The sequence below is a fragment of the Gorilla gorilla genome, chromosome 16, assembly GCF_029281585.2.
Source record: "Gorilla gorilla gorilla isolate KB3781 chromosome 16, NHGRI_mGorGor1-v2.1_pri, whole genome shotgun sequence".
NCBI lineage: Eukaryota > Metazoa > Chordata > Mammalia > Primates > Hominidae > Gorilla > Gorilla gorilla.
Window position 1 is genome coordinate 85,825,024 of NC_073240.2, and position 12,175 is coordinate 85,837,198.

Below are 12,175 nucleotides of genomic sequence, written 5' to 3' on the forward strand. Positions count from 1 at the left end.
CTAAAAAGCAAATAAGCAAGTTTAATTAATTTTAAGAACATCGTTAATACTATATACTATTTAGAAGATTTTAAAAGAATCTATAAAAGAATATGTACATTTATTATCAGATAATGGGTGAGAGTCATAGAAGTAAAATTAGCACAGAAAAAGTGAAATGAAAACCAAAGCAAATAAAAATGAAGTTAAAATCAGGCCCAAACAGAACACTGTTATGGTAAACTTATGAAACATATGAAGGGGTTTCACTTCACTAGAACTATATAAAGGAACCATTCCAATAATGATAGAGTAGGTAACTTAGATCAATCCTCTCACTGAGAACTAGAAAGGTGGACAAAATGTAATGATTACAGGGCTGAGAAAAGGGAATACCAGAGAACAGGGTCTTCTTTTCTCCCCCTTGGGTTTTCTTCCAATGACAGCAAAGAAGAAGAGGTTAACAAGCTGAGCTAGAACTCACAGCCTCACAGAGCTCACAGGGAGTTAGACATTGGACCTCAGCATCCACTGAGGAGAGGCCCTGCTAAGTCTCCCACTCCTTAGGTTGGGAATCTGAAGAACAAACTGCAAAATGCCCCAACAGGGAATGATGGCCAGCTTTAATCATCTCAATCCCTGATTGTTAATTTCCAAGACCCTGGCAGGGGAAATGTAAATCCTCTCTGGAGAAGAATATCATCCAAGGCTTCAAATTAGCTCTACAATTTTTCATATATAATGTCTATCACTAAAAATAAAAAGCCACATGAGACTTAAAGATGACATAACAGAAAACAAAAGAAGCAAACAACAGACACAAAACCACAAGGGATTGAGATAACAGAGTTAGCAGACACACTTCAAAATAACTCTGCTGAAAGACAAGGAAAGACAGGACAAGACTGAAAACCTGGCAGAGAAATGCAAATTATAAAATGAACCATATGAAATTCTGCAATTTAGAACTACCAAAACTGAAATTAATAACATAATGGATAAGCTTAACCACAGCAGTAACCTAGCAGAAGACAGATTCAGTAAACCGGAAAAAGGTCAGAAAGACAAAAAGGTAGAAAATTGAGAAAATAAGACAATATATTGAAAAGTTTATCATATATGTTAGAGCCCTGGAAGAAAAAAAAGAGTGGGACAGAAGCAAGAGCTGAAGATATGGTTGCGGAGAATTTTCCAGAACTGATCAAAGACTTCACAAGATTTAACCACCATAAACACTTCAGGAGAAACAATGGAGGCTAGCATAACAGAATGATATCTGCAAGGTGCTGAAAGATGGAAACTGCCAATCTAGAGACTTACGCTCAATGAAGATACTCTTTAATAATGAAATAAAAAATAAGGATTTTTTCTATCTGCAGAGTCACACTAAAGGAAATACTAAAGGATATTTTCAGACAGGAGAAAGAGGATCCTCTACATCAAAACCTGGGGACTCTATTCCATAAGCTCTGTACCCTGAACTCAGGAATCAAGATTTTACAGAAATAAAAAGAGTTCTTCAGGGAGGGGAAAATAAAGGTTGAGGGTGACTGGTAAAATGAAGTTTGAGTTACCTTAGTATATTTTAACTCAGAACGAGACTCTCAGGCTCTACAAGGATCTCATGAAGTTATCTGATTTCCCATTTAACATCTCAGCCTTCTAAGTTATTCTTAAAGATGAAGAACATTCTAGTTTTCAAAGACTACATCACCAGATGGGTCTAAATAGTTACAAGTCACTTCCTTACATTGAGTTGAAAATCACCTCTTTGTAATTTGACTTATTAGTTCTAGTTTTATGCCCTGTCTTCACCAAAAACAAATAAAAACTAATGCTTCCATATACATACTCCTTCAAATAGTTGAAGACAATCTATCACGAATCTGAACCCCCATGTTTTCCTCTCCAAATCCACAATTTCACCAGCTATCCTAGGACATGGAAAAGAATCTCTTCCCAATCCTGGCTATTATTCTCTAAATGAACCTAACCTTATCTAAGTAGACCTTTCTTAAAGTACTACCTCAGAATTCAATTCAGTAACTCTGATGTTGCTTGTAACATCTGAAAACGACTTCCTTAAAAGTACAGCAAGTTGGATTTACCAAGTTGCTGACCAGGGTGCATTCCCTCCTGCAGTCACTCCCATCTTTGTGTTATACTTTATCTCAAGTTCAATTTTGCTTATTATTCACGACTCTCAAGTTGTCACTGCGGACATCAGAGGCCATAAACATATTGCTCTGGCTCTTTCCTGTAAATCTTTCTGAGTCATACCTGCTATTCTCCAAAGCCTGTGAATCCCAATACTAATAACTTGGCAATTCAGTTTAAGGTCCTCTTCAGAAGGTCAGTTAGCTCAAGGCAATCACATTCTTCCCAGGCCTCTTAAGAAATACTCCAACCCCAGAAAAGGCCCTTCTTTCTGCTATCAGGAGCCATGGGCCACCAACACAAATCCAATAGCATTTCAGCCATTTACCTCCCAAATCATCCCCTCCCTGAAGTTCTAACTAGAGCAGGAAAAAATAATGAAAACACCACCTGCAGTCACAAATCCTCCAGTTTCCTGGTCAAGATTTCATATTCCCTTCAAGATACCTCCCAAAGAGCACATGACAAGGGAGGGGCACAGAGGGTGCTACAGGTACTGATAAGGTTCTATTTCTTTTTTATTTTTATTTTTTGAGATGACGTTTCACTCCTCTCACCCAGGCTGGAGTGCAATGGTGCAATCTTGGCTCACTGCAACCTCTGCCTCCTAGGTTCAAGTGATTCTCCCACCTCAGCCTCCCAAGTAGCTGGGATTACAGGCACCTGCCACCATGCCTGGCTGATTTTTGTATTTTTAGTAGAGATGGGGCTTCGCCATGCTGGCTGGGCTGGTCTCAAACTCCTGTCCTCAGGTGATCCACCTGCCTCGGCCTCCCAAAGAGCTGGGATTACAGACGTGAGCCACCACGCCCAGCCAAAGGTTCTATTTCTGAAGTTTGGTGTTGCGCATATGTTCATATGATTTAATGTTTTTTTAAAAAAATGGTACCTTCCTGTTCAGTGTGTGTGTGTTTTTTTTGTTGTAGGCCCGTGTGCTTCATTCTTTCACCCATATGAATCCATAAAGAAGTAGCCATTAGCAACTTCAGTCAATATATACTGGATTCATACTTCAGGAAGACAACATAGTTGACAACCACAACAGTTTCTATGATAACAAAATTGAGAGAAAATACTAACATTAGGGTCATTTCAAGAAAGTTCAATCATAAGATATATCCCCAAGCAAAAATACACACATGAAAAAGCTAAGTAAGAAGCTTTTAGAAAACTACTACCATCCTTAAAGTACAACAAAGTATTCTTTTATGTCTGTGTGCTTCATCAAAATACTTCATATAGCCATAGATTTTAAAACATTACATCTTATCTAGATTCCATATTAGATCATTAACATTTTTTCTAGATTCCATTCTTATTCTTTTGTAACCTTTTAGTATCTTAAAAGTACTTTATTAAATATAACACATTCAGAAAAGTACACAAAGTATACCTTAAGGTAGACCTTAACAAGTTATTCTAAATTATTTGCCCATGTAACCACCAACCTGGTCCAGAAATATATTACAGCCAGTATCCAAGAAGCCCACAGATGTACCTTTCAGTTCACACCTCCCTACCTCCCACTTAGATGGACTCCTTACCCTACCCTGTGTGTAATCGCCTCTTTTTTCTTGATAGTTTTACTGCCCAAGTATGAATCCATAAAGAAGTGTTCCTCAGTTTTCTTTTCATTTATGTTCTATGGCTGTTTGGAGGGCAGCAGACCATTATAATAGGTCAGATTTTATTTCACTCTGAGGACCAATTTTCACTCCACTGCAGGCGATATTGCCTCCGCTAAGAATGTATGCCCTAACCAACATTAGTTTTGCCTATTTTTGAACTCTATATAGAGGAAATTGTACAAAATAGGTTTTGGGGGTCTGGTCTCTTTTGCTTAACATAGTGTTCAAGATTCGCTCATCTTGTCCCACATGACTGTAAGCCATTTTATGAATACCACAATTCTCCATTTTATTGGAATGAACATTTGGGTTATTTTCTGTTTGGGGTTATTATAAACGATGCTGCTCTGAACATTCCTGTGTCTCCTGGCACATATGTACTCATTTCTTGTGGAGTATATATCCAAGAGATTCCTGAACCATAGGGTATGAGTATCTTCCACTTTACCAAACTGTTTTCCAAAACACTTGTACAAATATATACCCCCATTCATAGGATATAGAGTCTCATAAAAATTTTCTTACCTTAAAACATAAGCAAAATGTCTCCTATCTCTTCTTTTTCTTTTAAGATCTGAAGATCACTGTGCAAAGGACTATCAGGGTCAACCTTGAGAATTCCAAAACAAAAAACAATTCAAACAAAAAGATTATGATTTGTATTAATTTTACTAACTCAAAAATGAACCAATCTGAAAGCTAAAATACAGCACCTAGGGTAATTTCCAGAAAGAGGAGACCTTAAGCTGCTTTATATCCCCAGGAAAACTAGAGGCCACTATAGCTTCCAGCTCCTTTAGAATAAATGTCCCAAAGAGATTATAATAGCCTAAATCTAATCTAATAAGGGGGTTCAGAGTTTGCAGTCATTCCAAAGGAAAACAGTCGCATGTATATAATTTTCTCAAGAATTCAAAAAAAGTTTAATATGCTTTCCTAAACTTGTATTACTAGCCAAGTTGTTCAAGGAGAAAAATTTGCCATGGACAGAGCTGTCAAAAAAGTTAAATCACCAAAAAAGTGGTATTTTTCTACAACTGTCCTATATATACATATATAAATATGTATCCCACCTCCCACTCTCCCTTTTTTTTGTTTTATGACACAGGGTGTCTCACTCTGTCACCCAGGCTGGAATATAATGGTGCAATCACGGCTCATTGCAGCCTTGACTTTTCCAAGCTCAAAAGATCTTCCTGCCTCAGTCTCCTACCACCCTAGTAGCTGGGACTATAAGTGTACTCCACCTATATATTTTAAAAGTAATAACATAACTACCTCCACAATAAGAGTTGATTATGTTGCTTTCAAAACTGGGGGAAAAAATCACAAAATCAACTTGGCAATCATTCTCTGTATATTGAAATGTATTATTTGTATTAAATTATCAAGCAATATTGCTCAAGCTTTTTGCCAGAAGATAAAAATCATGCAAATATTCACTCTATCAGGAAGATGGCAAAATAAAATTCCAATGGACCTATAAAAACAATTTCTTTAATTCCAAAAAACAAGCAAACTCATCCTATCTTACTCCCTACATCTTTTGGAACTTGATTACATTTGAGTTTCACAAAATAAAGCTAGTAAACATTTCCATTTCTGTCCAGTTTTAAGAAACGACATTTATAATCTGACAACAGAAAAGAAGAAAAGAATGATAAGAAGAGCAGGGATTTGGAGATCCTTACCTGTCTTATAACTCTGTGACCTGTATAAGTCCCTGAACTCTTTCTTAAGTCTATCTGAAGCTTGCACTGACCCAGACACTGCAGCCTTAAACACAAAAGCTGCTGTTTACCAGGGTCTACTGAGCCAACTAATTTAAAGATTTAAGGTATTTCAACCTGCTCTAAAAGATTACAGTAGCCAGGCACGGTGGCTCACACCTGTAATCCCAGCACTTTGGGAGGCTGAGGGGTGCGGATCACTTGAGGCCAAGAGTTTGAAACCAGCCTGGCCATCAGGATGAAACCCCATCTCCACTAAAAAAATACAAAAGTTGGCCGGGCATGGTTGCACGTGCCTGTAGTCCCAGCTACTGGAGAAGCTGAGGCAAGATAATTACTTGAACCTGGGAGGTGGAGATAGTAGTGAGTTGAGATGGTGCCACTGCACTCTGGCCTGGGCCACAGAGCGAGACTCCATCTCAAAAAAAAAAAAAAAAAAAAAAAGAAAAGAAAAAGATTACAACAAAAATGGATCACCACTCAACAATTTAAGAAGTAAAAGAAAAAAGTCCAATTAAATGAAGCATTATGAAGTTTCAAGGGAATATAAAACTAGACACAAGTCTGGTTCATTTCCATTTTCCTATCACCTAAAAAACTCTAGCCAACATGTTCATACCACCATGGACTCCACGATAGCATAGAATTCAGTACGAGTCTATTTCAAACCCCAGCAATATTTGAAAATACTCAAGGTGACACAATATTAAGTAAAATAGGCTTCCATTCATAAGACTACAAGCAAGAATATTACACAGATGGTCTAGTTCACACATGAAGACACTGAGAACCATGTGTGCCTACATGCAACTGGTTTCAGTTTTTCAGTGCAGGGACTTCTCTAAAGATGAAAACACATCGATATCTTATCCTAAGAATAAATAAAAATGGAACTACTTTTTGGTCATGTGAAACTAAAGCTTTTAAAGAATGCACTAGACTTTGAAGGGGAAAAAAAATCAAGTTTATAAAAATATTACCTCCTAGCTATATAATCCTGAACTCATTTCATATCTATAAAATATGAGTTTTTCCTATCTCTAAAGTATAAACAGCACCTATTTCACACAGTGGCTATGATGACTAAATGAAAAGATCTATAAAGTATTAAGTATAAAGTATTTAGCATAGTATCGGTCATACAAAATTATTCAATAATTTTTACTTGTTTTGAAGATAACTCAAACTGGACTTGATCACAAGACACAGAAAGTACAGTAACTTTCAAATGCTACAATCTTAGTTTTTTAAATAATCAAGATATCGGGATTAACTAAATTTCTTTGCTGTATGAAAAATTACCGGGGGGGAGGAGCCAAGATGGCCGAATAGGAACAGCTCCGGTCTACAGCTCCCAGCGTGAGCAACGCAGAAGACGGGTGATTTCTGCATTTCCATCTGAGGTACCGGGTTCATCTCACTAGGGAGTGCCAGACAGTGGGCGCAGGCCAGTGGGTGCGCGCACCGTGCGCGAGCCGAAGCAGGGCGAGGCATTGCCTCACCTGGGAAGCGCAAGGGGTCAGGGAGTTCCCTTTCCGAGTCAAAGAAAGGGGTGACGGACGCACCTGGAAAATCGGGTCACTCCCACCCGAATATTGCGCTTTTCAGACCGCCTTAAAAAACGGCGCACCACGAGACTATATACCACACCTGACTCGGAGGGTCCTACGCCCACAGAATCTCGCTGATTGCTAGCACAGCAGTCTGAGATCAAACTGCAAGGCGGCAGCGAGGCTGGGGGAGGGGCGCCCGCCATTGCCCAGGCTTGCTTAGGTAAACAAAGCAGCCGGGAAGCTCGAACTGGGTGGAGCCCACCACAGCTCAAGGAGGCTTGCCTGCCTCTGTAGGCTCCACCTCTGGGGGCAGGGCACAGACAAACAAAAAGACAGCAGTAACCTCTGCAGACTTAAATGTCCCTGTCTGACAGCTTTGAAGAGAGCAGTGGTTCTCCCAGCACGCAGCTGGAGATCTGAGAACGGGCAGACTGCCTCCTCAAGTGGGTCCCTGACCCCTGACCCCCGAGCAGCCTAACTGGGAGGCACCCCCCCAGCAGGGGCACACTGACACCTCACACGGCAGGGTATTCCAACAGACCTGCAGCTGAGGGTCCTGTCTGTTAGAAGGAAAACTAACAAACAGAAAGGACATCCACACTGAAAACCCATCTGTACATCACCATCATCAAAGACCAAAAGTAGATAAAACCACAAAGATGGGGAAAAAACAGAACAGAAAAACTGGAAACTCTAAAACGCAGAGCACCTCTCCTCCTCCAAAGGAACGCAGTTCCTCACCAGCAACGGAACAAAGCTGGATGGAGAATGATTTTGACGAGCTGAGAGAAGAAGGCTTCAGACGATCAAATTACTCTGAGCTACGGGAGGACATTCAAACCAAAGGCAAAGAAGTTGAAAACTTTGAAAAAAATTTAGACGAATGTATAACTAGAATAACCAATACAGAGAAGTGCTTAAAGGAGCTGATGGAGCTGAAAACCAAGGCTCGAGAACTACGTGAAGAATGCAGAAGCCTCAGGAGCCGATGCGATCAACTGGAAGAAAGGGTATCAGCAATGGAAGATGAAATGAATGAAATGAAGCGAGAAGGGAAGTCTAGAGAAAAAAGAATAAAAAGAAATGAGCAAAGCCTCCAAGAAATATGGGACTATGTGAAAAGACCAAATCTACGTCTGATTGGTGTACCTGAAAGTGATGCGGAGAATGGAACCAAGTTGGAAAACACTCTGCAGTATATTATCCAGGAGAACTTCCCCAATCTAGCAAGGCAGGCCAACGTTCAGATTCAGGAAATACAGAGAACACCACAAAGATACTCCTCGAGAAGAGCAACTCCAAGACACATAATTGTCAGATTCACCAAAGTTGAAATGAAGGAAAAAATGTTAAGGGCAGCCAGAGAGAAAGGTCGGGTTACCCTCAAAGGGAAGTCCATCAGACTAACAGCGGATTTCTCGGCAGAAACCCTACAAGCCAGAAGAGAGTGGGGGCCAATATTCAACATTCTTAAAGAAAAGAATTTTCAACCCAGAATTTCATATCCAGCCAAACTAAGCTTCATAAGTGAAGGAGGAATAAAATCCTTTACAGACAAGCAAATGCTGAGAGATTTTGTCACCACCAGGCCTGCCCTAAAAGAGCTCCTGAAGGAAGCACTAAACATGGAAAGGAACAACCGGTACCAGCCGCTGCAAAATCATGCCAAAATGTAAAGACCATCGAGACTAGGAAGAAACTGCATCAACTAATGAGCAAAATCACCAGCTAACATCATAATGACAGGATCAAATTCACACATAACAATATTGACTTTAAATGTAAATGGACTAAATTCTCCAATTAAAAGACACAGACTGGCAAGTTGGATAAAGAGTCAAGACCCATCAGTGTGCTGTATTCAGGAAACCCATCTCACGTGCAGAGACACACATAGGCTCAAAATAAAAGGATGGAGGAAGATCTACCAAGCAAATGGAAAACAAAAAAAGGCAGGGGTTGCAATCCTAGTCTCTGATAAAACAGACTTTAAACCAACAAAGATCAAAAGAGACAAAGAAGGCCATTACATAATGGTAAAGGGATCAATTCAACAAGAGGAGCTAACTATCCTAAATATATATGCACCCAATACAGGAGCACCCAGATTCATAAAGCAAGTCCTGAGTGACCTACAAAGAGACTTAGACTCCCACACATTAATAATGGGAGACTTTAACACCCCACTGTCAACATTAGACAGATCAACGAGACAGAAAGTCAACAAGGATACCCAGGAATTGAACTCAGCTCTGCACCAAGCGGACCTAATAGACATCTACAGAACTCTCCACCCCAAATCAACAGAATATACATTTTTTTCAGCACCACACCACACCTATTCCAAAATTGACCACATAGTTGGAAGTAAAGCTCTCCTCAGCAAATGTAAAAGAACAGAAATTATAACAAACTATCTCTCAGACCACAGTGCAATCAAACTAGAACTCAGGATTAAGAATCTCACTCAAAGCCGCTCAACTACATGGAAACTGAACAACCTGCTCCTGAATGACTACTGGGTACATAACGAAATGAAGGCAGAAATAAAGATGTTCTTTGAAACCAACGAGAACAAAGACACAACATACCAGAATCTCTGGGATGCATTCAAAGCAGTGTTAGAGGGAAATTTATAGCACTAAATGCCCACAAGAGAAAGCAGGAAAGATCCAAAATTGACACCCTAACATCACAATTAAAAGAACTAGAAAAGCAAGAGCAAACACATTCAAAAGCTAGCAGAAGGCAAGAAATAACTAAAATCAGAGCAGAACTGAAGGAAATAGAGACACAAAAAACCCTTCAAAAAATCAATGAATCCAGGAGCTGGTTTTTTGAAAGGATCAACAAAATTGATAGACTGCTAGCAAGACTAATAAAGAAAAAAAGAGAGAAGAATCAAATAGACACAATAAAAAATGATAAAGGGGATATCACCACCGATCCCACAGAAATACAAACTACCATCAGAGAATACTACAAACACCTCTACGCAAATAAACTAGAAAATCTAGAAGAAATGGATACATTCCTTGACACATACACTCTCCCAAGACTAAACCAGGAAGAAGTTGAATCTCTGAACAGACCAATAACAGGAGCTGAAATTGTGGCAATAATCAATAGTTTACCAACCAAAAAGAGTCCAGGACCAGATGGATTCACAGCCGAATTCTACCAGAGGTACAAGGAGGAACTGGTACCATTCCTTCTGAAACTATTCCAATCAATAGAAAAAGAGGGAATCCTCCCTAACTCATTTTATGAGGCCAGCATCATTCTGATACCAAAGCCGGGCAGAGACACAACCAAAAAAGAGAATTTTAGACCAATATCCTTGATGAACATTGATGCAAAAATCCTCAATAAAATACTGGCAAAACGAATCCAGCAGCACATCAAAAAGCTTATCCACCATGATCAAGTGGGCTTCATCCCTGGGATGCAAGGCTGGTTCAATATACGCAAATCAATAAATGTAATCCAGCATATAAACAGAGCCAAAGACAAAAACCACATGATTATCTCAATAGATGCAGAAAAAGCCTTTGACAAAATTCAACAACCCTTCATGCTAAAAACTCTCAATAAATTAGGTATTGATGGGACGTATTTCAAAATAATAAGAGCTATCTATGACAAACCCACAGCCAATATCATACTGAATGGGCAAAAACTGGAAGCATTCCCTTTGAAAACTGGCACAAGACAGGGAAGCCCTCTCTCACCACTCCTATTCAACATAGTGTTGGAAGTTCTGGCCAGGGCAATCAGGCAGGAGAAGGAAATAAAGGGTATTCAATTAGGAAAAGAGGAAGTCAAATTGTCCCTGTTTGCAGACGACATGATTGTTTATCTAGAAAACCCCATTGTCTCAGCCCAAAATCTCCTTAAGCTGATAAGCAACTTCAGCAAAGTCTCAGGATACAAAATCAATGTACAAAAATCACAAGCATTCTTATACACCAACAACAGACAAACAGAGAGCCAAATCATGAGTGAACTCCCATTCACAATTGCTTCAAAGAGAATAAAATACCTAGGAATCCAACTTACAAGGGATGTGAAGGACCTCTTCAAGGAGAACTACAAACCACTGCTCAAGGAAATAAAAGAGGATACAAACAAATGGAAGAACATTCCATGCTCATGGGTAGGAAGAATCAATATCGTGAAAATGGCCATACTGCCCAAGGTCATTTACAGATTCAATGCCATCCCCATCAAGCTACCAATGACTTTCTTCACAGAATTGGAAAAAACTACTTTAAAGTTCATATGGAACCAAAAAAGAGCCCGCATTGCCAAGTCAATTCTAAGCCAAAAGAACAAAGCTGGAGGCATCACACTACCTGACTTCAAACTATACTACAAGGCTACAGTAACCAAAACAGCATGGTACTGGTACCAAAACAGAGATATAGATCAATGGAACAGAACAGAGCCCTCAGAAATAACGCCGCATACCTACAACTATCTGATCTTTGACAAACCTGAGAAAAACAAGCAATGGGGAAAGGATTCCCTATTTAATAAATGGTGCTGGGAAAACTGGCTAGCCATATGTAGAAAGCTGAAACTGGATCCCTTCCTTACACCTTATACAAAAATCAATTCAAGATGGATTAAAGATTTAAACGTTAGACCTAAAACCATAAAAACCCTAGAAGAAAACCTAGGCATTACCATTCAGGACATAGGCGTGCGCAAGGACTTCATGTCTAAAACACCAAAAGCAATGGCAACAAAAGACAAAATTGACAAATGGGATCTAATTAAACTAAAGAGCTTCTGCACAGCAAAAGAAACTACCATCAGAGTGAACAGGCAACCTACAAAATGGGAGAAAATTTTCGCAACCTACTCATCTGACAAAGGGCTAATATCCAGAATCTACAATGAACTCAAACAAATTTACAAGAAAAAAACAAACAACCCCATCAAAAAGTGGGCGAAGGATATGAACAGACACTTCTCAAAAGAAGACATTTATGCAGCCAAAAAACACATGAAAAAATGCTCATCATCACTGGCCATCAGAGAAATGCAAATCAAAACCACTATGAGATATCATCTCACACCAGTTAGAATGGCAATCATTAAAAAGTCAGGAAACAACAGGTGC

At 39.3% G+C, this 12,175-nt stretch overlaps 1 pseudogene across 1 annotated transcript in view; it reads right to left on the reverse strand.

The window, feature by feature from the left end:
- UBE2Q2P16 (Putative ubiquitin-conjugating enzyme E2Q2-like protein) overlaps window positions 1–12,175 on the reverse strand; it is a 54,575-nt pseudogene that overhangs the window by 10,996 nt on the left and 31,404 nt on the right. The window contains exon 5 of the transcript XR_010131065.1: window positions 4,290–4,374. The product of XR_010131065.1 is annotated as a Putative ubiquitin-conjugating enzyme E2Q2-like protein (transcript). The remainder of the gene's footprint in view (window positions 1–4,289; window positions 4,375–12,175) is intronic.